This window comes from Peromyscus californicus, unplaced genomic scaffold (genome assembly GCF_007827085.1).
Source record: "Peromyscus californicus insignis strain IS unplaced genomic scaffold, ASM782708v3 Scaffold_11__1_contigs__length_118956290, whole genome shotgun sequence".
NCBI lineage: Eukaryota > Metazoa > Chordata > Mammalia > Rodentia > Cricetidae > Peromyscus > Peromyscus californicus.
Window position 1 is genome coordinate 74,825,601 of NW_026294402.1, and position 25,089 is coordinate 74,850,689.

The following is a 25,089-nucleotide window of genomic DNA, read 5'->3' on the forward strand; positions in this document are numbered from 1 at the left end:
CTGTCATCAAGAAGACTAAAGGCAAAAATGCTGGTCAGGATGTGGGGAAAGAGGATGTCTTATGCACTGCTGACTGGAATCTACACTGTTACAGCTACTGTTGACATCCCAATGAAGGTCGTTCAGAAAACGAAAAGCAGAGCTATCCTAGAATTCATCTTTACTGCTCCTGGGTGTATATCTGAAGAAATGCAAGTCAGCATAGCCCAGAAATACTTGAACAGTATTTATTCAGGCACTGTTCATAACAACTGAGATACAGAATCAGCCTAGGGTCTCATCAAGAGAAAAATAAAGAGAATGTGTGTTGGTGTTGGTGTGTGTGTGTGTGTGTGTGTGTGTGTGTATACATTTTATTCAGCCACAGAGAGTGATGAAATTATGTCATTTATACAAAAACAGATGGAAGTGGAGACCACATTAAGTGTAATTGGTCAGGCTCATGAAGACTGATAGTGAATGTTCCACGTGGAAACTAGATCCAAATATTTAAATGTATATGACATTAAAGTAGAGTCAGGGAGGCAATGAGATGGGGAGGAAGGGGTCTAAGAGGAGAAGCGGGATAATAGAGGGTAATGGGAAGAAAGAATGACAAAACATTGCATGTTCTCTCTCACATGTACAATCTAGATTTGACTACCACACACACACACACACACACACACACACACACACACACACACACACACACGGCATGAAAGCAGAAGGAGAAATATTTGGGTAGAGGAAAGGGATCAGCAAGAGAAGGGTGGAGAGACATGTGAGAGTAGTGAGGAGGATAATGGTAGATTTTATATTATATATAAGCAAAGTATAATGGTATATATGTACATAAATGTCAACATGAAACTTGCTCTTTTATACACTAGATAAATTATTATTGTTGTTATTGTTAGTATTATAAGAATAATCAGTGCACTCAGACAGAAATAAATTAAAACTTCTCTGTAACTCATAGGTCCCACCAAAATACCAGGTCTTTTCTTCCAGGCAGTGTTTGCTCCAGAAGTTTGCTCCACGCCTAAGCTGTATCCCCAGCTGCCTATATTTTAAATACTCATTTGTGAATCTCCTTTCAGAGGTAAGCCATTGCTCTAATCTGCTTGTTTTTGTTTATTTACATTTACTTTGCTATGCTGGAGAATAAATCCAGGGCCTTGCAAGGCTAGGCAAGCGCAACCTCCTATATAATATATTAATGGATTTTCTAGAACTTAGGTGACAGCTTTGTGTAAGCAAGATTCTGACTTTTTCTTAGTATAATTAAGAACTTTCATGATCACTATACATATAGCATGCTGACTGTTTCATAGTATAGTGGATACTATTCTACAATGAAGAGACAAATGTTAAAAACCAAGAAAGTCAACTAAGATCATCTTCCTGTTCCCAGGTTTCTGGTCTGGTTCCCACATTGACTGGTAACTTACTCTTCATACTCTATTGTTTGAGAACCCAGAAGAAACTGCAGGTCCCTCTTCCAGGGTAGATACTCTCCAAGAATCACTAGGATTGATTGTTATAGCCAGAAACTTAGAGCAAATCTTGAAGTTTGAAGGTTAATGGTTGTTAGAAACAGCTTTGTTTGTGAATAAAAAATTTGTCCCCGGGGCTCAAGAGATGGCTCAGCTATTAAGAACACCAGCTGTTCTCTGAATCCCAGCACCCACATGGCCTCTCACAGTGGCTTATAACTCCAGTTCTAAGGAATCCAACAGCCTCTTCTGGCCTCTGCAGGCAACAGCACTCATGTGCACATACTCCTACCCCCCCCCACACACACACACACCCACACACCCACACACACCCACATTAAAAAATTAGAACAAATCTTTTAAAAAATTTTCCACATACTAACAAATGTATCCTGATTTGTGCAGCTTTCATATATATTAATGGTAAAGGACATTCCAAAATTGACTTTAAAAGAAACAACAGGAAGTTGACTTGGAAAAGAGGAAGTAAGTATAAGCATAGGAATTCATGGAAGGTAGCTTTAGGAGCCTGACAGAGGAGCCCACAGAAGAAGCCAGCATGGAGAAGGGGAACAAGGCTTGCACACAGAACCAGCTGTGACACATCCATAAGAGCACATATTAGAGGGAGACCAGGGATTCAAGTGAATTTCCGGCTATCTAGTGGGTGCAAGGACACAGGACACTCAGCCTCAACCAAACAATTCCCACACATCACAATGTGACTCTGCGAGGGAGACAACAGGAGATGGCACACAGCACAGCCTGAGACTCTTAGAGATAAACTCCTTAAAGGGAAGGGACAGTAATGAGATCATTGAATGAGGCATGGCCAGCTAAATTGGAGCAACTGCTGGAGAAGGAAGGGGCAGGCTATAACTCCAATGGTTAGATACTTGAAACTGCTGATCATACCACACAAACCCTACAGACACTGTCTGACCTTTGCATGCTTACGACACAGCTTAATTTGTAAATTAGATACCAACAAGAGTTAATAGCAAAATGTAATAAGTATAACAATATATTATAGTAAAGCCATATCAGCTTGTTCTCTCTGTCTGTCTCCCTGTCTCTCTGCCTCTCTCATGTCTCTCTCTCTCCTTTTGAGAGTACTTCCTGACTTATCTTTGCCCTTTACTACTCCTGTGCTTTGGGAGCATTACTAAGTAAAGTAACAGTGCCTTGAACACAGCTCTATGTACCATACAGCTGATCTTATAACAGAGGTGGCTACTGACGACGACGACCTGGCCAGAAGTGTGGACAGCCTGGGTGATCCACATCCCAGGCAGGACAAAGCTGGGGGGCACAGTAGGTCACATCACTCAGAACAGTACTGAACATTTCAAACTGATGAACGGTTCACGTCTGAAACTTTCTAGTTAAGATTTTTCAGGTGACATTGTGTGAGATACTAAGTGTCTGAAAGCAGAGAAAGCAAAATGGTACCTAGCAAGTACAACCGCATCTTGTCTAGCAGCCACCAGCAGACAGAAGGTGGCAACAAACTGCAGTTAACAGAATTACATGTGATACTCAGTCCCAGCCCTCATGTGTGGGTATGAGAAAGGTAAAAAGATCTCGGACTGACAAGATGGCTCAGGGAGTAGCCGTGCTTGCTTGCCGTTCATGCCTGGCTACCCAAATTCAATTCCTGGAATCCACCTGAACAGGGAAGGAGAGAACCCACTCTACAAAGTTGTCCTCCGACCTCCATATGCAGACACACACACACAAACACACACACACACACACACACACACACACACACACACACACACACACCAGGTGTGCACACATAATGTATAAACAAGTATAAATAATCTTATCACTACACTCAGAACAGGAAAAGTGCATTTTTAAAGACAAGGCAAGCACACCCCACTACTCGTCTCAGCCCCAGACTCAAACAGCAAACAAAGATGGCACAAATGGCAGGCTAAAAGTGCCTAGCTGCAGGAGAGGCTTTTCTCAAAGCAGGATCCCCACCCGCACCCCACCCCAGGGAAAGCAGAATGTGAGCGCGCAGGTCTCAAGGGGGATTCCATACACATCCTGGCCCCATACCAGTCCACTAACTGTCAAGCATCTGGGAATCATGCACCTCCCTTATGGAAGGGACTCCCCTTATGGGGAACATCTACACTAGAGGACACTATATAATGTAAGTCAGTTTATGTTTAAACAATAGCATTACTCAGGAAACAAGATGCCACCAAGATGTCCTTGCCACTTCAGTGATGACATAGAATGGGCTGTGAGGCCTGCTTCAAAACTCCAGTCCAGCAAGCCCCTTCCTAGGAAATCCACCAAACAACTGAGCTAGAAGTACGCTGACTTTTTAAAAAAAAATAAGTCTTTAGGTCTGCCAAATTTTTAGGAGTCGACGTAAGATTTGAGAACAATAGGAGGAAAAGAAAACAATGTGCTCTCAGAAGCATCACATGTGTGGACTCTCCTATTTTTTCAGATTGGGAATATGCTTATTTTTCTTCTGATTATAAGCATTTTGTCACATATTGTTGAACGGCCTTTCAGGAAGCCGGTCCCCGTTGCATTTCCCACCGAAATATACAGCGTCCATTTCCTACTGCCCTTACCGCACTAACGTCAGAGTTTTCGAGTCCTTTGTTAATACGCTGGCTGAAATCATATCAAATTGTTTTAACTTGGAGTTTTAATTCCCAGTAAGGTTAAACAATCTTCCACCAGCTTGTTAGAATTATTTATGTCATTTATACATTTCTCTATTATGGAGTTTGCTTTATTTATTTAAAAGAATTTCCTATTTTAAAGATATTGATCTTGATTACTAAATCACAAATTTTGCTATTTAAATTTTAACTTGGCTCATGAATGATGTTGGTATTTTTTGTTTCATTTGTTTTGGATGAGACAGGGTTGCAATAGCCTAAGCTGGCCTTGAACTCATGATGTAGCTGAGACTGCTGATCTTCCTGCCACTCTGTCCCAAAGCATTGAGTTTACAGGCATGTGCATCCATGTCTTTACTCTGTTGTTGGTATTTTTGGTGTTTGCTTTTATTTTTCTGTTTAAGAGTTTTCTTCCATTTTTAGCAGAGTTAAATTCATTCGACTGTTTTGTTTCACTGGGTTTTTCAAGCCTTCTGTTTTATCTTCACTTACATACGTGGAGATGGTACTGGGGTGTGCCTGCGAGCTGCAGAGGGCACTGGAGGTCAGAGGACAACCTTCAGGAGCGGGCTCTCTCCTCTACCATGGGGCCCCCGGGATCCAGCTCCGTTCCTTGGGTTTGGCAGCAAGCTCCTTTGCTCACTGAGCTGTCTCACTGGCCCAGCTTCCTGGAGTGTTTTTCACTTGTCTGTCTGTCTGTTTGTTTGTCTGTTTGTTTTAAAATCTAGATTAAGAAGGTTCCCAAAAAACAATCTATCTACTTCTATGTACATATTTGAGGATTTTAAATTCTCGTTCTATCCTTTTTAACTTAAATTTCTGGTCTATTTAATATGTATTTGAGTGTGACATAGAAATTTCATTTCATTCTCCAGAGTCTTTCCACACTGTTGGTTAAATGACAGTACCACGGCAGGTTTGATAGGTCTGCTCTCCAACACTAAATTTTTTATATGGCAAGGTTTGGGAGGTTGTTTTGTTTTTATTTTTACTTTCTATAAGTTTTTCCTTAGTCTCCTCATCAGATAAAAACTGATTTTGATATGAAAGTGTTTCTTTTTTTTTAACTTTTTATTGATGCTTAGTGGATTTCACATCATGTATCCTGATTCCATTCATCTCCCCATCCCTTCATATCCATCCTCTTTCCTTGCAAACTGCCCCCCACCCCCGGCCCCCAAAAAAATGAAATTTAAAAGAAAAGCAAAAACAAACAAAAAGAGAAAGAAATAAAAAAGGGGGAAGTATCATAATGAGTCACACAGTATACCCTTCAGTCTATACTTCCTTAGTTCATTGCTATGAGTCATTGGTCTGGTTCGCGGCCTCTGGCTTCTGCTATACCCTGGATACTGGGTTCTCACCGAGGCTCCTCTTAGATGTCTTGTTGTTGCTCTGTGCTGTGGAGATCCTATAGCTTTGGATCTGCACGTCTCACCCTTTCACGTGCTTCAGCAGATCATAGATGGGGTGGATGTTGGGGTGGGCCAACTCAGAGCCCTGGTTCTGGGTCTGAGTTTTTCCTTAGTCCCCTCATCTGATGTACACTGATTTTGGTACCACTATGAAAGTGTTTTAACTTGTGTGGTTTTACTTTTTTAAAAAGATTTATTATAGGATTTATTTATGTGTATATCTCTGTGTATACATGCATGCAGGGGCTCACAGAGGCCAAAAAAGGGTATATATCCCCTGGAACTGGGGTTACAGGCAGTTGTAAGCCACCCAAAGAAGAGGGTGCTGGAAACTGAACCAGACTCCTCTGTGAGAGCAGGAAGCTTTCTCCCTGAGCCTTCTCTCCAGCTCCTTGAGTTTTATTTTAATATGTGGTAAGGCAACTTGTGCTTCAAAGCTTTCTCAGCTGGTGCTGGGGTTTACAGCCTCCACATAGTCAGGCACTTGGAGGATTCGATATATGTAAGTATTTTGTTAAAGTGCACAAACTTGTAAAAGGCCAAAAGCAAACACTTTTGTAGGATGCCTTCATCACCCCTTCTCAAACATAGTGAGAGTGCTCAGCCTTCTGCAAGAATACAAGCAGTGTGAGTGCTATGGATCAGGAATTTTCCAGTCCACAAATGCATATTTTCTGGGCTCATTAAGTTCACTAGAGTCTAAAATGCGACTAAATTTGTGTGTATAGTGGATTCACTTCACAATATTTTTAAGACATTAAAATTATCATGTAGGGGAAAGAGTGCAACTTCCCAGCTCCCCATTCGTCAAGCTGTGTGGACTTGTCTCAATGACTCTGGTATCGGCGCCTTTCAATCGTTTTCATTTCTGCTGTGTACCCTGTGCTCTTGTCCACCCGGCTCTATTTCCCTTCCAGCTTCATCATTCCTGCTTTACTGCAGCAAGAATCAATTTACCACATACATCACTTGACATCCCCAGACTTGGAAGTGGTCCTGCTTCTAGGATCCCACAACACCAAGTGCTTATGGGTGACATGCAGTTGTGTTTTCTCCTGGACCCCTGCGAGAGGGTACAGACAGTGCAATACTATCATAGCATCTCAACCTTGGTTCCTGCCGTGCTCTGAATATGAAATGTCCCCCTTAGGCTTACGTGTGTGAACACACGGTTGTTAGCTGGTAGTGTTGTTTGGGAAGGCTGTAGAACATTTAGGTGGTGGATCCTCACTGAAGCAGTCCCGGGGGCAGACCTTTAGCCTCACTTCCCATCTATCCTCCGCTTCCTAGATGTAGATGTGAGTAAACAGCCAGGCTCCCCCGCCTGCCACCATGCCTTTACTATCTTCCTTGCCATGGTGAACTTTATCTCCTAAAAAATGAACCAAAATAAACCCTTTGACCCTTAAGTTACCACTGCCAGAGTATTTTATTACAGCAATGAGAAGGTAACCAAAACGGTGCCTCACATGCACGACCTTACCAAGTACTACGTAAGGGGTGAGTGATGCCTACTGAATGGGAAGCAAGAGACACAATGACCTCCAGTTCTGTACTTGGACTTGGTATCACTTTTTGACATTGTATTCAAGTTGTGGCACTCCACAGTTTCCAGAATTGCCTCTCCTCCGAAGCTCCATTGTTCCTAAATCCCACCTCCCAAACCTCCTTCCTGCTCCTTCTGATATGCTTTCCCATTTGGTGCAAGAACTCAGCTGTGCTCCACCCAGAAGCACATGTCAGACCCATATAGGCCAGCTGCCACACGAGACCACTGTTTGTGGTCCAGTGCCATGCCATTTGGATCCTGTGTTCTATCCATCAAGCTCCCAGTTCAGCATCCGTCTAGCTTCCTTTCTGGCCATAGGAGTCTGACTGGACCCCAGGCCATTGTTCTTCAACATGAGCTGATGGAGGAGACCTCCCTCTAGTCACTCGCTTCCACATAACCCAAATCCTTTTAAATCTCACGCAGTAATAGAGACAGCCATCTATACAGAGAAATCCAACTCCTGTGAAAATGTCTAGAAACAGAAATTGAAATGATAATGTAATCCAGCTAGGCATCCAATTGTAGGATCCTAGTCTTTCATTAACACTATGTGGGAAACAAGAGCTCTGTCTTTTGTCTAATTTGTTTCTCAAATGAACAAAATTCTTCACTTTCTGAGAAACCACAAGCCACTTTCATCTGGCTGCTCCCCACCCCTGTCCTGTCTTCTGTTTGAGCTGAGAGTTCCACGTGCTCATCTTGGTAAGAGTCCATCACAGTGCATCACCAGGAACACATGTGTGCACTGGGACTTTATTCCCTGGAAGCTGGGAATGCTGATGCACATTACAGCATTGTTAAAATCTGGAGGAAGTGATGCAAGGGAGAAGGAAAAAAAAAGCTGTGGTAAAGAAGGCAAAATCAAGCAAGTCCACTCAACATTTCCTCTAGGAGCCACACAGGGAGCATGCACACGGGTGGGGAAACTCGGTGGGATTCATCAGCTGGAACTGTCAGCAGGAACGTTCACTAAATAGCAGCTGTTGCTGCCCCACTTGTAGGGGAGTGGAGCAATCCGAACTCCAAAATAGATTTCGGAGGATGAGAGCCTTTCCAGCTAATGACTACAAGAGAAGCCTGGTTGTTGATTTTTTTTTTTCATGAGCTTGTGTAAAGAGATGAGGAGCAAACAGTTGCCATTAAGCCTGTGTGGATGGTTGAGCCTTGGGCTATGGTATGAAGGTATGCCAAATAGCATTCTAGCTTGCTACCAGAACTGCATCTGTATGTCAGTAGTCAGAGTGACAGTCCGCCCTCACTCACCTAGTAACATCAGCTGCTCAAAGAGTGTTCGTTGATTTTAGTTTTCTGTTTAGAAAAGCAATAATATGATGACTAGGGGTGGGAAGCAGGAGAAAGACTCATAGTCACTGGCTATGATTTTCCTGGTTTGGGTGGGTAAGGAGGCGGAGCCTTTCGATAATAAAAACTAATCAGGAATATTTTCTTAAATTCATGATATTTAATGAGTTCAACTTAACAAACACTTGTTCAACACTTGTAGATTATTCTAAAACCAGTCTCTAGTCATATGTGAGCCTATTTTTACATGCATTTATTTATTATAAAATAATCACAATCTCTCACTTCCTATTTAGTTTCTACTGTTTAGAGAAATTTATGATACAATGTGTGTTTTTATCTTAAGAAAGGTTTTTTTATCTTAAGATAAGAGGATTTTTATTTTAAGAAAGCTTCAATTAACCAGGTAATGTTTCTAAGTTTTCTTATAGGTATTCAAATGCCTGTTCTGTGGAACTTGAAACTTACAGAATCTATCACAAGTTAGTTCCATACATACATACTACCTAAAACGGTAGATTTTAAAAGTTCTTCAGACTGCCTTGACCCACTGACCTGTCAATCTCACATGACAGAGCAGCTTGCTTCCAATGCACCTGCTGCTGTGGAAGGGAACTGATTAATCCCTTCCTGTTGGTGTGGACCTTGCTTGAGAAGCTGGGGTGTGGTATGAAAGCATAGATGGAGGACTCACAGGCAGAATGTAAGGGACGAGCCAGACTTACAGGGCAAGGAAATGTCAAGGATCTAAACAGGAGTAAAATTTGTGGTTCGAATGCCTGGGAAAGTAAAGAGAACACACTCCCAAAAGAAAGGTGTAAAGTATTATACAGACCACAAGAGAAGGAAAGGCTGGATCTAAGAAGCAAAGTCACTGGGAGAAGCCTTAAAGGTAATAGGGATCCTCAAACCAGATTATTCACTGGGGAAAGAGAAGGCAAGGCACAGACCTAGTCCCTGGTCAGGCAAAAAACCCAGGCATGAGAGCTGACCGCGCCAAAGCCAGCTGCCACCAGACTCTGACACTGAAATGGGCAGCAGCTGCTACTTAACACCGTATACTCTCAGAGCAAGCTCCAAAATAGCAGAGTGATTAAGAGCGGGTGAGCCCAGGCTGGGGAGTGCCTGGACTCATGTCCGACCTGCCACCTGCTTGCTGTGGGTAGGGAGGCAGACGCGTTCTCTCAGCCTCCTTGTCAGTCAAATCAGGGTACCTACCTCATTCACCTACTCCCCAGAAGGCGTCCACAATTGCCAGCTGCTGTAATGTTTATTAGACCTGTGTGATAGAGATGAACTCGCTAGGGCTCGAAGGCCTTAAGTTCTTGTCCTGGCTCAGAATCTAAGCTACCTTTGTGCCACGTCTCTAGAACCGAAGTGCAATCACAAACATGAACCAGGGAGCTGTTACTGATTCCCAGTCAAGACCCTAAAATCTAAGTCAAGGTATGATCCTGGGGTCAGTTCACCTAAGACAGAAATGCAGCCGCTAGGAGGTATGAGAAGTGTCCACTACCAAAGCCTGGGTAAGCTCTGCTCCTAACCCAATTCTACCTTGAGAGGACTTGGAAACTTCTGCCAAGTGACTTCCCTTTCGAATGCTCCTAGATAACTGGTTCTAACATATGAACACAAATTATAGTCACATGGGAAAGCCCCCACATGGGTCAATTTGAATGAGAACCTCTGAGGCCATGGTCTAGGCACTAATATTTTTGAAGTACTCCCAAGAGACTTAGATTCATAGGGTCTTGCTACCATCGGGATGTAAAATGTCCTACATGGGCTCATGTGTTTGAACACTGGGTCTTTAGGTGGTAGTGCTAAGTGCTGTCTTGGGAGACTGGAACCTTTGGGGCTGCGGCTTCACTGGCAGAAGTGGGTTGCTGGGGCTGGACCCTGAAGATGGTATCTACTTCTGGTTTCCAGAGTGAGTGCTCAGTTGCTTAATCTACCATGCCATAAGCTCCCACTGCCACTCACCAAGCCACTATGGCCGCCATGCCTTCCTGGCCATGATGGAATGTTTCTTCAGAAACTGTGAGCCAAAGAAAATCTCTCTTCTCTTAAGGTGATTCTGTAGGTATTTCATCACGGGGACAGAAGCATAACTATTACAAGAGTGTTGAGACACACCCAAATGGATGCTGTGATGGTTCTCACTTGAAGTGAGTCTACAGGTACCCATGCTCTTCTGTATCTCAGCCCCAGAACCAAATCTACAACGTCATTTGAGTGTAAACTCAAAGCCCCCATTCCTACTTGCTATCTGACCAGGGGCAGAAGTGCTGAGAGAATTAGCAAATCTTACAGAAATCTCAGTAACTCTTAAGTCAGTATGATAAATTGTTAATATCTTCCACTTAAGAGGCATTCACTAAAGACCAGTATGGAAATTATCACTCAGTTTTGTTGCCAAAAGGAATTTAGGTTAATTGACTGATGGGAGAAAGCTTCCGGAAGCCACCCAGTCAAGCCCTTCATCTCCAAAGGGTAGAAACACTAAGTAGTCTCCTCCTTTGACAATGTTATGTCTTTTAACGTAAAGGCAGGAGAGGACCAAGAGGGAATTCTGAATTTGTCATAAGGGGATCTACAAATGAAGCAGAGAGCCTTGATGAAAACAATCACTATCTCCACCTTTTTTTTCCCATTGCTCTGTATTAAGCAGGTCTATGCCACAAAGGAAGCAGCAGCTTTGCTTCAGGATGCCGTACAGCCTGTAAGGCACGGTGAAAGTCCTGTGCTTCAGCTAGGAGAGCAACTGTGAGTGGGTGTGTGTTGGGAAGAGGCACTCAGCGATGCTAACACAGTTGCCAAGACACTGCTTTCAACTTACAGAACTTCTCGGAAGGCAGAAATTAGTTCTATTATGCATCTTCATCCTACGCGAAACGTTCTCTTTGGGGGGAATTATTTGAGTCACTGGGAAAATGAAGCATTTACAGATTCTGGCATAAGAAAAAGCGAAGCACTATATGCTCCATCAAAATTTTATTAGGAACATGGATCGAGGACTCTGTGGTGAGGAGTACTTGCTGCCCTTACAGAGGACCTGAACTCAGTTCCCAGCACTCATATCGAACTGTTTACAACTGCCTGTGACTCCAGCTCCAGGGATTCCGACACCTTTGACTCCCATGGGCACCTGAAGTCACATGAACATACCTACATACAGGTGTATCCATATATGCATAAATCAAAATAATAAAAATAAATTGCCTTATCTTTTAAATGAAAACTTCCCCCCCCCTTTAAAACTGTTCTTTTATTTCAAACAATTCAGAAGTTAAATGCCAACAAGTGAACAAAAACTAAAAATTTCCCCATTACTTCTGAATGGCCAGACATTTAGCATCATGTAACGCTTGTATCAAAGAGAAAGAATGAAAAAGGTATCCAGTGAAACATCTTGGCAGTGATGCTCAGTTGACAAACACCAGCTATAAAGTGTCAGGTCTCGAGGGACGGTGGTCACACCTTTAATCCCAGCACTCAGGGAGTTGAGGCAGGAGAATCACTAGCTCAAAGCCAGCCTGGGCTACATAGCGAGACCCTGTCGGCTAATTGTTCTTAAACGACAGCAGCCTGTCTGCTCTGTCCTGCTTTGTTTTGTCTTTGGTTTGGTTTTGATGGGACCGCCTGCTGCCAGTTGACCCCCTTTACCCAACCATCTTGGAGAACCATCAGTAACGAAGACTTGCTTCTGTGCTCTGTGCCCAGCTCCTCTACCTCTTCCTGGGTTATCGAACTTCACTGGCCATTGAAGCTTCTTGCTCTGCTTTGGGGACCCTGGCAAGGGGCCCTTCAGTCTGTTTATCCTTTGCCCTTGGTAAACCTTCAACCTGCTCTAGCTGCAAGGGCAGTGAAGCCCTTTAGTGCTGACTTCTACACTCTCCCTAAAACACGGCTCAGCCACTGGGGGCAGGGATTACTCCTTGAGCAACTTCCTGCATTTCAAAACGACGGCTAAAAATAAGACATAAAAAACGGCCACACCCCCCGAGTTTGGATTTTACACCTGCCACCGGGCAAATTACTTAGCATGTATAAACCTCATTTTCCTAATCTGTGAGATAGGGCTAACAGTGGTAGATCGTTTGTCCAGTATGTTGGAGGCCCTGAGTTCAAACTCCAGTTGAGGGTGGCATCATAGAGTTGCTATGAGAAGAAAATAAAGTCATTTACATGATATGCTTGGCATAAGGCCTCCCACAAGGCGCTTCGGAGTGTATGTTGGCTGTTATTAGCATCGTTTGCGTATATTCCATACAGTTACACATAAATGGAAATACACATAGCTACTGATATCCTTATATTATGTATACTGGGGGCTTAAGTGTCCCAGTTACTGGTAAACTCCTGGTATCCTGGGCAATGGTCTGTTGACCGGGCAGAGTTTTGAAGGTGAGAATGTTCCCTCCTTAGGGGAACCCCTATAAGGAGTGAACACCACCAACACAGCTAGCTTACTTAAAAGCAGAGCAAGCAACAGGCTGTGAATAAAGCCTTTGGTTTGGTGGTGCCCAAACCTGTAGATGATGTCTAAAAAAGACAGCATGCAAACACCAAGTTTATGTGATCCAAATACCAGGCTGCTCTTCCAGCGCGTGTCCCTTACTAACCAGTTAATGGAGCACAGAGAGCCTTGAATACCTCCAGTGTCACGTCTCAAGACTTATAGAATGCTGAGGAAAACCCTGAGGCTGGCAGAACGTGCTGGCCGTCCTGGTGAGCAGACCATCCTTGTTTTCATCTCAGTGTGATGCTGTCGGCCCAGTAGCTGCAGGCTCCAGACACAGGCCCCGGGTGTCATTTCCTCATGCTCTTCTATTGCCACACTGAAATAGCATTATGAACTCAGCAAGGCCTCTTCCTTTCCTGTTGTTCTGTCGCACTCCAGCCCAAGCAGAAAGCTCTAAAGTGAGTTAGTTGAGACATAAGTATATTAAAGAAAAAGAAAGTTAATTTATCCCTATTACTGTGGTGCCTGTGACTCATGCGCATCTGGGGGGGGATTGTTTTTGCAAAAGTCTTGCAGATACACAAGACAAGCTAGCAGTAACTTGATTGTCTTGGTGACGTCAGCAGTCTACTGTTTTCAATCAAATCATCTTCTGGTGTCGAATCTTTAGGAAATTACTTTTTTAAAGAACACATTTGACCAGTCCTCCTATGTCCATGTCATGGCTTCCCTATAGATTTTCTTTACAAAAGTAAGGAGTAGATACTTCATTTATGAGAAGTGCCTGGGGAGGAGTGCAGTTAGGATGAGGGCAAAAGAAAAAACAACTACTCCTAAGTGTAGACATTCCAGGTCTTTGGCCACAAAGCAACAAACATTATTTCCACCACGTCTAAGACAAAGCAATAGATAACAGCAGTTAAACAGGAAACTCAACCCAGAAAAAAATACTTAACCTTAAGGGCTCAATTAAAGTCAACTTACTCCAGATAAGTTCTGTCCTAGCTTGAAGATATCCTTTGGTTTGTCTTTCACAGGCCCCAGAAACATATAAATCACCCAGGATTACACACTGACACCATTTCCCAAAAAGGAAAAGCAACACAAACCTACTCCATGCCTTGGTGTCGCTGTGGCTTAAACAAGGCCCTCGGGGGTGGGGGGCATGGGGTGCTGGTATAGTCTCATTATTTCATGTCTCTGCCCAGAGTTTCTCAAGTTGTCGATCAGATGTTTAACAGTAAAACGACTCAATTCATGTTTGATTTTCCTCCCAAGTTCTACCACAACAGGATGCCTGGCCTTCGAAATTAAACTGCCCCAGCTACTACCAGAGACAGTTGTACTCTGCCAACAGCCTTTCCCTTTTCTCATTAGGGAAAGAGTAAGATTGACCATTTAAGGAAAAATAATATACCTCAGTATGTTTGCCTGAAGTTCCTATATTTTTGCCTTAAAACCTTTGCAGTGTATTTGCAAAGCCAAGAAAATGGCTTTTTTTCCTCTCTCTGTCTCTCTCTCTCCTTCCTCCCTCTCTGTCTGTCTATCTATCTATCTATCTATCTATCTATCTATCTATCTATCCCCATCCTTCTTTCCCTCCCTCTTTTTCACAACTAGGTTTTCACTGGAAAATGATAGTTCTCAAACTCAGCTTACAGACTCTTCTTGTCAACTAGAGAAATGGAATAGAATTGACAGGTCCAAACCATAATCACCCCATACAAGGTTTCCTGCTACTCTAACTACTTAGAAACTCCCCCCGCCCAACCACTACCATGAGAATGCTTCCTATATTTTGTTAAATTAGGTGTACACAATGTGCAGCATATGCATCAACATCTTTGTAATGTGACACTGGTTTTGTTTGTCTTGTGGCAGACTTTCTTATCATGTTTAAGACTGACTAGGATTAAGAGCAATGAATAGCAGGAATTCATTTCTACTTGATAAAGTTGAAGTTAGCCTAAGATGACCTTTTTTGGTCTTTTCACGTTATCTGTTACTAAGTTAGTGAAACCAAACAAATCATCTAAGGGAAGAAAGAAGTAGAGAATAATAAATTCACTATCATCCCCTCCATGGAAGTCTGCATTGCTATGCATTACCCGGCTTAGCTGGCTGTGAAAGAGACAGCCAAGCCCTAAGTATAAAGACATTTTATCTCCAAGTGCAAATATAGAAACAAGAACAGTCTATCCTGTGGGTGATTTCTTAACCTTTTTAGTAATGCCTCTAGAAGACACAGGACTGCTGAGTGATAACGGGGGAGGGGGGAGAGGCAGCAGCCTAAATTCCATCGGGAATTATTGGCTGCTGCTCAAACTGTTTGCTTAGGGCGACCAGCAGCAGTACTCCGTCCCAACCCAGATTCCAAGGTAAAGAATGAGTCCTCCCTTGCTTGCCATGGTGTGTTTCAGTCTACAAGCCATCTGAGAACTTTGTGTGCAACTAGGATTATAATAAACAAAACACTTAAAATGTGACAGTAAAGGTGAGACTGAATTTATTGGACAACTTATCAGACGCATACCTATGCTTTTAGCTCTTCGATCTTCAAACAACACTACGAGGACAAAACACTGTAAGTCTCAGGTAAGGAAACTGAAGCCAGGGAATCCGCCCAAGGCCACAGTGAGCTGAAACCTGAGTCTGGGTCACCAGGCTTGCCTGTTACTTGATGTTCCCAATCCCTCTTCCATGACTATATCCTTACTATTAGAACTTCTGTCAGATTCAAGGAAACAAATATTATTTCATTAGCTCATCTTTTATTTTGTTGACACATATTAAAATGCTATATAAATTAATTTGTAGTGTAGGTTTTTATATGATTTTTCTAAGTTGTTACCAATCATTTTTCTCTTAAGCATTTTTGTTAAGGTATATATTAACCTAAGCTTGCCCATCAGACCCATAGCTTTCTATTTAAAAACTCAAGGTTAGAGAAGTAAGTAACTTGTGTAGATTAAACTCTGTAATACTCTAAGTCTGAGGCACATATTATACCCATTATTATCTTTTTTTTTAAGTGCTTATCTTAAGACTGGAGAGAAGCCCTATGGTTAAGAGTACTTTCTGCTCTTGCAGAGTTCATTACCAACACCCAACAGTCATGGTGTGCAGCTCAGGGCTCCAGGGAATCATCAGGCCTCCTCAGGCATTGTCACACATATGGCACACATTCACACAGATACAAACACACACATATAAATGAAAATAAATAAATCTGTGGAAGATCATATATTTCTCTTGCATTAGATCTGAGTTCAATTCTGAGCACCCACATCAGGCAGCTCACAGTGGCTTGCAACTCCAGCTCCAGTGGGATCCTATACCTCTGACCTCATCAGGTATCTGCACACACGCACACACACTCTTACACACACACACATTGAAAATAATAAAAATAAAAACATTTCTAAAGAGAAATGCTCATTTAAAAGGAAAACCATAATGTACACTGCTTAGAATGCATAAACCCCAACATTTCATAATTAAAAACTATTAACCATGTGGAGACCATTGCTTAATGAGTATATTAATTATTTCACAAATCCCAGTAGAAAACCACCTTAGACTATTAAGAGAATGCTTTTGTTTTGGTGAATACAGAGCAAATAGCTTCAAAAGCCTTGTGCATTCTTGCTGTCTCTTAGCAAGGCTGCAGGTTTCATGAGTGATTGAAAGTAGTACCAAGAATCATCTGTGTTTCAAACATCTAGGGAGAAAATATCTAAAGTGACCATGAAATCTTAAATGTTTTATTGTTCATGGCCAGATTTTCATTCATGGCTCATAAATAGAAAGAGTCATGATTTAAATAAATTGACCAAAGGTACCCATATAAGAAATTTGGCCCTAAAAGATGATTTTAAAAAACATGAATCACAGAATTTAGAGGTTTAGAAGTCTAGGTTCATATACAGGAGTAGGTAGATAGATGTCCTTTTGGTTTCGTTTGTGAGGTATGCAATATCTTCTCCACAGTCAGACATGTAAACATGGTTAAAATTGGTAAAACTATGAAGATTTTCACTAAGAAAATTTTTAGATAAAACACTCTTAACCATACTTCTAGTTGGTTTTTTGATTTTATACACTCTCACATACTCATATTAGGAATCTTGAACCTAAGAAGTTAATAGATTGTCCACAGTGTACATGGGGCCAAGAAACTCCAGAGCACTCCAGAAGATTTCTCAAAACAGTCCCAGCTCTAATGAGGCCACGCCCACCATGAGGAACCCTAACATAAACAGCATCCGCGTTTCCAAACTAAGGAGTCACTTCAGAATCTCTGTGAAGATGGGAGGCGATGGTCTGTGTCCGAAAGGATAAACAAGGTCTCTACAGGAGCAGAGTGTGTCCCAGGCAAGGTGAACGGCATGAGGAAGGGCAAGGTCTTAAAGTACCCACTGCTCTTGTGTTTACAGAATGGTCCATAACCTGAAGTACCTGAAGCCAAGGGACCTTGCTGCTGAGTAGTGGGAACGAAACTGGAAAAGTTAAGTAGGTGCCAGATGATGGAAGGTTTTCAAAATGTTGGTGTTTGGCAGCAACAAGGAGTGCCCCCCCGCCCCGGGAAACCAAAGTGTAGACAGACATGCACAGCAAAGTGGAGAGAAAGTTAGTCCCTTGATCACCAGCAGCGTGGTTTGGATGGTAATGAGGCTGAAAGCGGGCAGCAGTGGCATATCCAGACAAGAGCTAAAGAGAACAGCAAGAGTCCAAGTGCTCCCATAGGGAAAGGGAAGAGGGGGCACTTCCAAAACAGCACACAAACACGCACTTAAATCAATCAGGGGATGGATCTGTGTATTCACAGAGTGTGCTATTCTGTTCAGACAGTGGAGGGAACCACGTGGTTTAATTTATCACCTTTTAATTCTCAAGGGGAAACTTAGAACCATGAAAACAATTAATGAGACTCAAAACTCCACTTCAGCAGACATGGCTTCCACTCAGGGCCAAGCACTGTGCTGTTATCTAAAAGCTGTCTCACTGAGCCAGAGAAAATTGAATGCCTCAAACCAATGGGAGATTCTGGCCTTCCCCAGGCATGTGGAAGCCAGCAATGTGACCCTTCCTAGGATTAAGACAAGAAAAATGTAGAGCATCTAGTTCTGACTTTTCATAAGTCTTTCAAGACAACGATATTTTATCTCCAGCAAAGTACCATTAAGTTCCCTCTCCCACTCAGAGGCAACCAGCATGCACACTCACTATTATTTGTATATGTTGATTACATTGGATTAGCTTCATTTACTTTGCAAACTAATCATGTAATCAGAACTATATACATGATATACATTGAAATAACAGTGTTATTTCTTTTTCCTAAACACAAACTGTATAATCATTCATCGACTAGTCTTAGAATAGAACATTTACCAAAAAGGCTTACATATTCTCATTTGTCATAGAAAAAAAAATTTCCAAGCTGGTTAATGGAAATTCTTTTTTCCCATTGTCAAAATAGACACAAACAGGTTTGCTGTTTTGTTTTGCCTTATTTTGAAGGTGGAGCCTTACTCTATAGGCCAGGCTGGGCTAAAACTTGCTGTGTAGCTCAGGTTGGCTTTGCACTCACAGCAATCTTCCTGCCTCAGTCTCCCCAGTGCTGGATTACAAGCAGGAGCCTCCATGTCCAGTGTTAAAATACTTTCTTTTAAAATTTTTTCTTCAGTATTTTCTTTGATATTATCCTTAGGTTTATTCATCCAAACTCTCTGGATCATTTGAAGAAATAATCCATCCTCTTATGCAAATTTGACCCCAACTACAGACCACCAGGAATCAATATTGACTACATCAGCTGTGTGTGTAGCCACAAGCTGTGAAACTGAACATGAACTTGTTCACTGTAAGCAATTCTGATTAAGGTGCATGTCACCTCGTGGACAGGGAGACAATACACTCTCAAAGGATATGAGAACTTCCTTCATACTACTGGAAACACACTCACACCCATGCAACTTATGGAAGGATTTTTTTTTCTTCCTAAAAAAAATTCGGTCTAAGTTTCTTAAAGTGGAATCTACCATACTCGCACAAAAGCAATCACTCCATTTAATTAGTTTAATTAACACAACATTCTCCTGAATATTCAACTACTGCAAAAGCAGCGAATCAGCAGCAGGCATATTTTGTTCGAGTCAGAAGCATTTGGGCAACTGCAGGCAAATGAGGTCAGACCCAGCACAAGGTGTCCGACGCAATCAGAGAATCCGGCAAACCCAGCAGTGGCACAAAGAAGCGGGTCAACAGCGCAGCCACAGGAACACCAGACAGGACTCTCCTCAGTTACCACACAAGCTGCTTAGCTATTTTCAATAAGGGAAAGCTATTTTGCTCCGGAGGAAATGTCCCCTCCATGGCTTAGCTACCCTGGTTGTGAAAGGCACTGGACTTTCATCATATTCCTATTACCTGCAAGAACATGAATAACTCATCAGGGCTAGCTTGACCGCTATGAAGAAATCACAAAACATTGTGTTTAAAAGGGAATCGCTATGACTGAGAAAGAGAAGAAGTTTCTGATTTTTTTTAATAATTCACACAGATTCTAATAATTTCTACACGTGCTGTCCCATCATAGAACAGGAGAAGTCCAAGCATTAGAGACAAAGTAGAATTGGAGCGAATTGTCTTCTTGTGGAAACAGATTTCTTAACAGAGTAAATATCTTCTTGGGGAGGGGAGGGAGGGTTGCAGGGGGTTCTTACCTGCTGGCAGCTCCTTTTACCAAAGATGGATCCTTTCTCGGAGGGTTTATCCCTTGAAGAACCCAGTGGCTTGCCCCACAGCCCAGGACTGAGTCCTGGAAAACTAGCCAGCCCAAAAGAAGGCTGAGGAAAACGCTTTTCCCACTCTGCTGGGACTAACTAGCCAGTCGCTGAAGTCATACAGGAAACGGCACAGAATAGCTGCAGCTTCTCTCTCCTTCAGTCGGGATCAGCAGGAATTGGAAGCCGCCTATCTCACACCCCGACTTTTGTTTCAAAGTTTTTTCAACTGTTGCTAGGTGTTGTTGGGTTCTGAGATTAGGTTTCTCCTCTGCTGCTCCCGCACACTGTCAGCGCGGTGACTTTGTTGGGGGGCTGAGCTGCGCGTGCTATATTTAACCAGTGTTCTCAGCGAGGCCGGCCTGTCAACAGCTGAGGAGTTTGCAGCCGGCCCTGCTCAGTTCCTAAGCAGCTGGGTTATCAGCCCCGCATCCCGCTCACCCCGGAAAGATCCCGGGAAGCCGGCAGACTCCTTTAAGGACCTCAGCTCATTTCACAAGAGGTAATTACTGTTTGCAGACGGTGAAGCGGGACTTGGGTTTTTAAATCTGAAGAGAAACAGAGCGGCAGTTGTCTTGGGCAGAGCAATTTCCCAAGGCAATATTCTTCTCAATTAGACTCTTAGATAAGTGTTGTGATTTTTTTTTTAATGCATTTAATAGTGCACTACAACGGTCGAGAAAATTCACGGTAAGAGATCATTTCCAAGCAGCTTTCATCATTGGAGTGTTCCATTTATAACTTGATTACTTACTCTTAAAAGATGTGCCCTGCTACATAAGATGAGTGTTTTTCAAATAAGGCTACCGTAAAGGAATGTCGACAGCGCTAGGATTCTGAAAGAAGTCAAGTCAGGAAGGAAACTCTTAATATTCCCACTCAAGTCATTCATTCAAAGCAGCACATGGCAAACACCCCAGAAACACCAGGACTCCAGACATCGCTAGTGGTTGTCAAGTTTGAGTCATCGTTAACCCTCCATTCTCCAAAATCAGGGAGGAAGCAGCTCCACCTTAAACTTCATTCTGTATCACAGAAAAGTAGGAATCTGCCAAGCTTACGACTCATAAAAATGTGTATTTAGTCCTCTGATTTACTAAGCACATATGGGAAATTAATGGTGATTAGGGGCTGCCAAGAGCCTTTCAGAATATTGCCCTGACAAAAATCTCAACAATATCCCTTTAAATGTTGACCCTATTCCCAAATCAAGTCATCATTTTAATAATGACCATCCTTTTAAACGAGGTTCAGGGGAATATGCCTAGGATCCTAGCCTTGGGGAGCTAAAGTAGGAGGATCTGGAATTTGAGACAGCCTGGGCTACACAGCAACATCCTGTCTCCTCAATAGAATAAAATAAAATAAAACAAAAAAATAAGTGGAGTGGTGGTGGTGGAGCACGCCTCTAATCCCAGCACTTGGGAGGCAGAGGCAGGCGGATCTCTGTGAGTTCGAGGTTAGCCTGGTCTACAAAGCAAGTTCCAGGACAGCCAGAGCTGTTACACAGAGAAGCCTTGTCTCAAACAAAAACAAAAACAAAAACAAAAATTAAAACAAAACAATAAACATGGCGGCAGGAAGATCAGAAGTTCAAGGTCTTCCTTTGCTACATAGCAAGATGAAGGTAGCCCAGGAGTGTAAAACCCTTTTGCATGCAACATAAAATAAAAATATAAAATAAAGATGCCTTCTTTTTGACATGACAACCAAAGGTGGACAAAGAGACACAGAAAGACAGAGGCGCTGTATTTTAATAGTTGCACATGTACAGTACACACCTTCTGTGCTAAGTAACCCTGCTGGCCACTTTACATAGTAGAATGTGAATATAGTACGTGTGTGTCCTTATTCTTAAAGACACTTCACCTCCAAAGTTAACTGTTACCTATGTCCCAACCCACCAGAAAACAGCCCAGTTATCACTATCCTAACAGCATACAGACATCACTTCGTTCCCCTTAATTTATTTCCCACTAAATATACATGAAATTTCATTTGCTTAGTTTTTCTGGGTCTGGACTAACCTTAATTAAGGGGAAGGGGGAATGAAAGAGGGAGAGGGGGAAGGACAGAGATCACATAGGTGAGCTGATTGGACAGCAAACGCATGAAAGCCTGATGACATAAAACCCCCATAAAGATGGCAGGAACACACGAAGTTGCCCTCTGACCTCTACTCATGTGCCCTGGCACACATGCCTACATACCATATACATATACATTAACAATAAATGTAAAAATGTTTACAAGGAGAAACTGCTATTAAGCTTTTATGTGAAGCTAGCTGTGTCTTATAGAACAATATTGGATGCTTCATTCACAGTCCCTACAATGGATTGCCTATTCACAGTGTTGGAAAGTGGGTTCAGATATAGGTAGAAAGTGTGAATGTAGGTTATGAATGAGTCAGAACCATCAGGAGAGTATTGGTTGTATTATTATTGTTATTATTATTATTATTATTATTATTATTTACAAAGGTGGAGATAACTTCAAAAATATATAAATCTGTTGTTATTATTATTATATTGTTATTATTATTACAAAGGCAAAGATAGCTTCAAAAAATACACTCCTGGCATCTATACCACACAACAGTTCCAAGTTGAAAACCACCAAAGAGAACTCTGGGAATGTATCATTTCACCTCTACAGAGTTTCTTTATGAATGGCTCCAGTCCACAATGCAGCAATGAAGAGTGGAAATAACCCACTGTTAATTTAAGAGCCTAGATCATTCCAGCTAAAGAATAATGGGGTTATTTCTTCTGCAAATATCCAGAAAGAGTTTTCAGGTTTTCTTTTACATTATGGAAAGTGAATCCCCTGCTATTAGTTACTTTAGCCTTTGGATTAGCTGTCCACTATTGCTATTAGTTTTAAACAATGTAGTGATAAGCAAGACCATACAGGATATGGCTTATAATCAGATACTGTTGCTACCTTCAAAGTATGTTCTTTTTTAAAAAAAAAAAAAAAAAAAAAAAAAAAAAAAAACCTCTTAAGATAGGGTCTCTGTCGTCCTGGCTATTCTGGACATGTAAAGAAGGCTGGCCTCCAGCTCACAGAGCTCTGCCTGCCTCTGCCTCCCGAGCTCCTGAGTGCTGAGAGAAAAGGCATGAGCCACCACACCTAACTGACTAAACTGTTCTTAGTTGTACTAGGCATGTATACATGACAGTCTGTCTCTCTTTGTCCTGTCTCTGTGTCTCTGTGTGTCTCTATCTCTATTTTTCTGTGTGTCTGTCTGTATCTGTCTCTGTGTCTCTGTCTGTCTCTATCTCTATTTCTGTATGTCTGTCTGTGTCTCTGTCTCTCTATCTCTCTGTCTGTGTGTCTCTGTCCCTGTGTGTCTCTGTTTCTCTCTCTCTCTCTCTCTCTCTCTCTCTCTCTCTCTCTCTCTCTCTCTCTCTGTGTGTGTGTGTGTGTGTGTGTGTGTGTGTAAAACATGAATTTATTCTGAAGGCTTCTCCCTCAGGAACAATTATTCAGACCAAAGTATTTCCTACATAATCCACAGAGGAAGCAGAGCCATTAAAGACTACTAGAAATTTGTGATTTGTCCACAGTCAACGAGGAACTGGTTTTCAGCACATATTGTTCATATACGACTGTTCAGCTGCATCCTTTCCCACAGTCTTAAGTGTGAGCACTCTGGGAACCTCTGGAAAAGTAAGCTCAATTTCCCAACTTCCACGATGAGTCATGGGGAAGGTTTTTTGTTTTTTCGTAGATTGCTGTCGTTTGGAGAAAAGGCAGGTAAATGAAAGAGCTCTCAGCAGACTGTCTCCAAACCCGTTCCTAAGACCAAACTGCTCCCCTTGTTTGTTTTAAAATCCATAGTGACTTAGTGACTTTCAAAAGCAGAAAGTTATTACATTCTTCAATATATTAGTAAATGACTGGTATGATGTTTACATTGGCAATGTTCAAGACTGGAGAGGTGTCATGAGCAATTAATTATCCATACAGACAGGCCCTGTTGGTATTTAGTGCTCAACCCTGAGATTTGAGTTTAAGTTTATGAGTAGCAGACAATATTTTTTTGTTGTTCCTTGTTGAATATCCAAACATCATATTCAATAATAGTCAATAAATAAGAATGACTAGATGAACAAATTAACATATTGAGATTTTTTTAAAGAAAAAGGAAACATTACAGCATGCAGAAAGTGCTTCCAAACTCTGCACACACAACTGGATCATCATAGAGACACACGAACATGGTGGACAGAAAGTGAAGTGTTATGGCACATGACTGTCATCCCAGCTCTTGGAAGGCAAAGGAAGTAGGATGAGGAATTCAAGACCAACCTTAGCTATATACTGAGTTTGAGGCCAGCTATGGCTACCTGAGACTTGTCTCAAAACAACAACAAAATAATAATAATAAATAAAATGATAAGAAGAAACTCTCAGATTGTGAATTGATCATTCTGCATTTTGTTAAAAATTTCCTGCAAAAACAGTAGATTCCAGGATACAAACAAAAGCATCTTAGTCACCATGATGGTTATTTTTAATTGTCCTCATGGCATGGTCTAGCACCACCTGGAAAAAGAATCTCCATGAGGGACTATCTAAATAAAGTTGGCCTGTAAGCATATATGTGGATAACTGTCTTGATTATGTTAATTGACGTGAGAAGATCCAGCCCACCGAGGAAAGTGGCACCCCTGGACCAGTGGTCCTGGGTTGTATAAAAATGCAAGCCAGAAGCTGAAGAGATGGCTCAATGGTTAAGAGCACTGACTGCTCTTCCAGAGGTCCTGAGTTCAATTCCCAGCAACCACATGGTGGAGCACAACTACCTATAATGAGATCTGGTATCCTCCTCTGGCCTGCAGGGACACATGGAGGCAGAACACTGTATACATAATAAATAAATCTTAAAAAAAAAAAAAAGCAAGCCAATAAGCAGCATTCCTCCATGGTCTCTGCTTCAGCTCCTGCCTCAAGGTTCCTGCCTTGAGTTCCTGTGCTGACTTCATGATGGACGACAAGCTATAATCAGAAATAAACTCTTTTCTCCTCAAGTTACTTTTGGTCATGGAGGTTTATCACAGTAATAAGAGGCAAATTAAGACAATCATGTATACCACCCCCCCTAAGTACCAAGGAATATTTCAGAAGATGGGGTGGGAAGTACGAAAGATCTGAAAGGTAAGTGAAAGGCTATGAAACACCATTCCATAGACTTGATACAGTCATTGTAATCAATAACTCACAACTCTAGCTACCTACACTGGGCCCCCAGGACACCAGCCTCACTAACAATCAGTTAAAGAAGGGGGAGGGGCTCAAGGGTCCTTACCCTTTACCTTTGAACCTATCTATAGATTCTAGGAGAGGGAAGAATCACAGCCATTAGTTACCTATCTTCTGCTGAGCCCACCAGGTCCCAACAGATAGCTCCAAACCCTGGTCAC

At 42.1% G+C, this 25,089-nt stretch overlaps 1 protein-coding gene across 2 annotated transcripts in view; it reads right to left on the bottom strand.

The window, feature by feature from the left end:
- The window catches only part of Filip1 (filamin A interacting protein 1), a 172,380-nt gene extending 152,672 nt beyond the window's left edge, over positions 1 to 19,708 (bottom strand). For both annotated transcript variants that reach the window (XM_052715154.1, XM_052715145.1), the window contains exon 1: positions 19,598 to 19,708. The gene's annotated coding sequence lies outside the window, so the exon portion shown is untranslated. The remainder of the gene's footprint in view (positions 1 to 19,597) is intronic.
- Between the last annotated feature and the right edge of the window lie 5,381 nt (positions 19,709 to 25,089).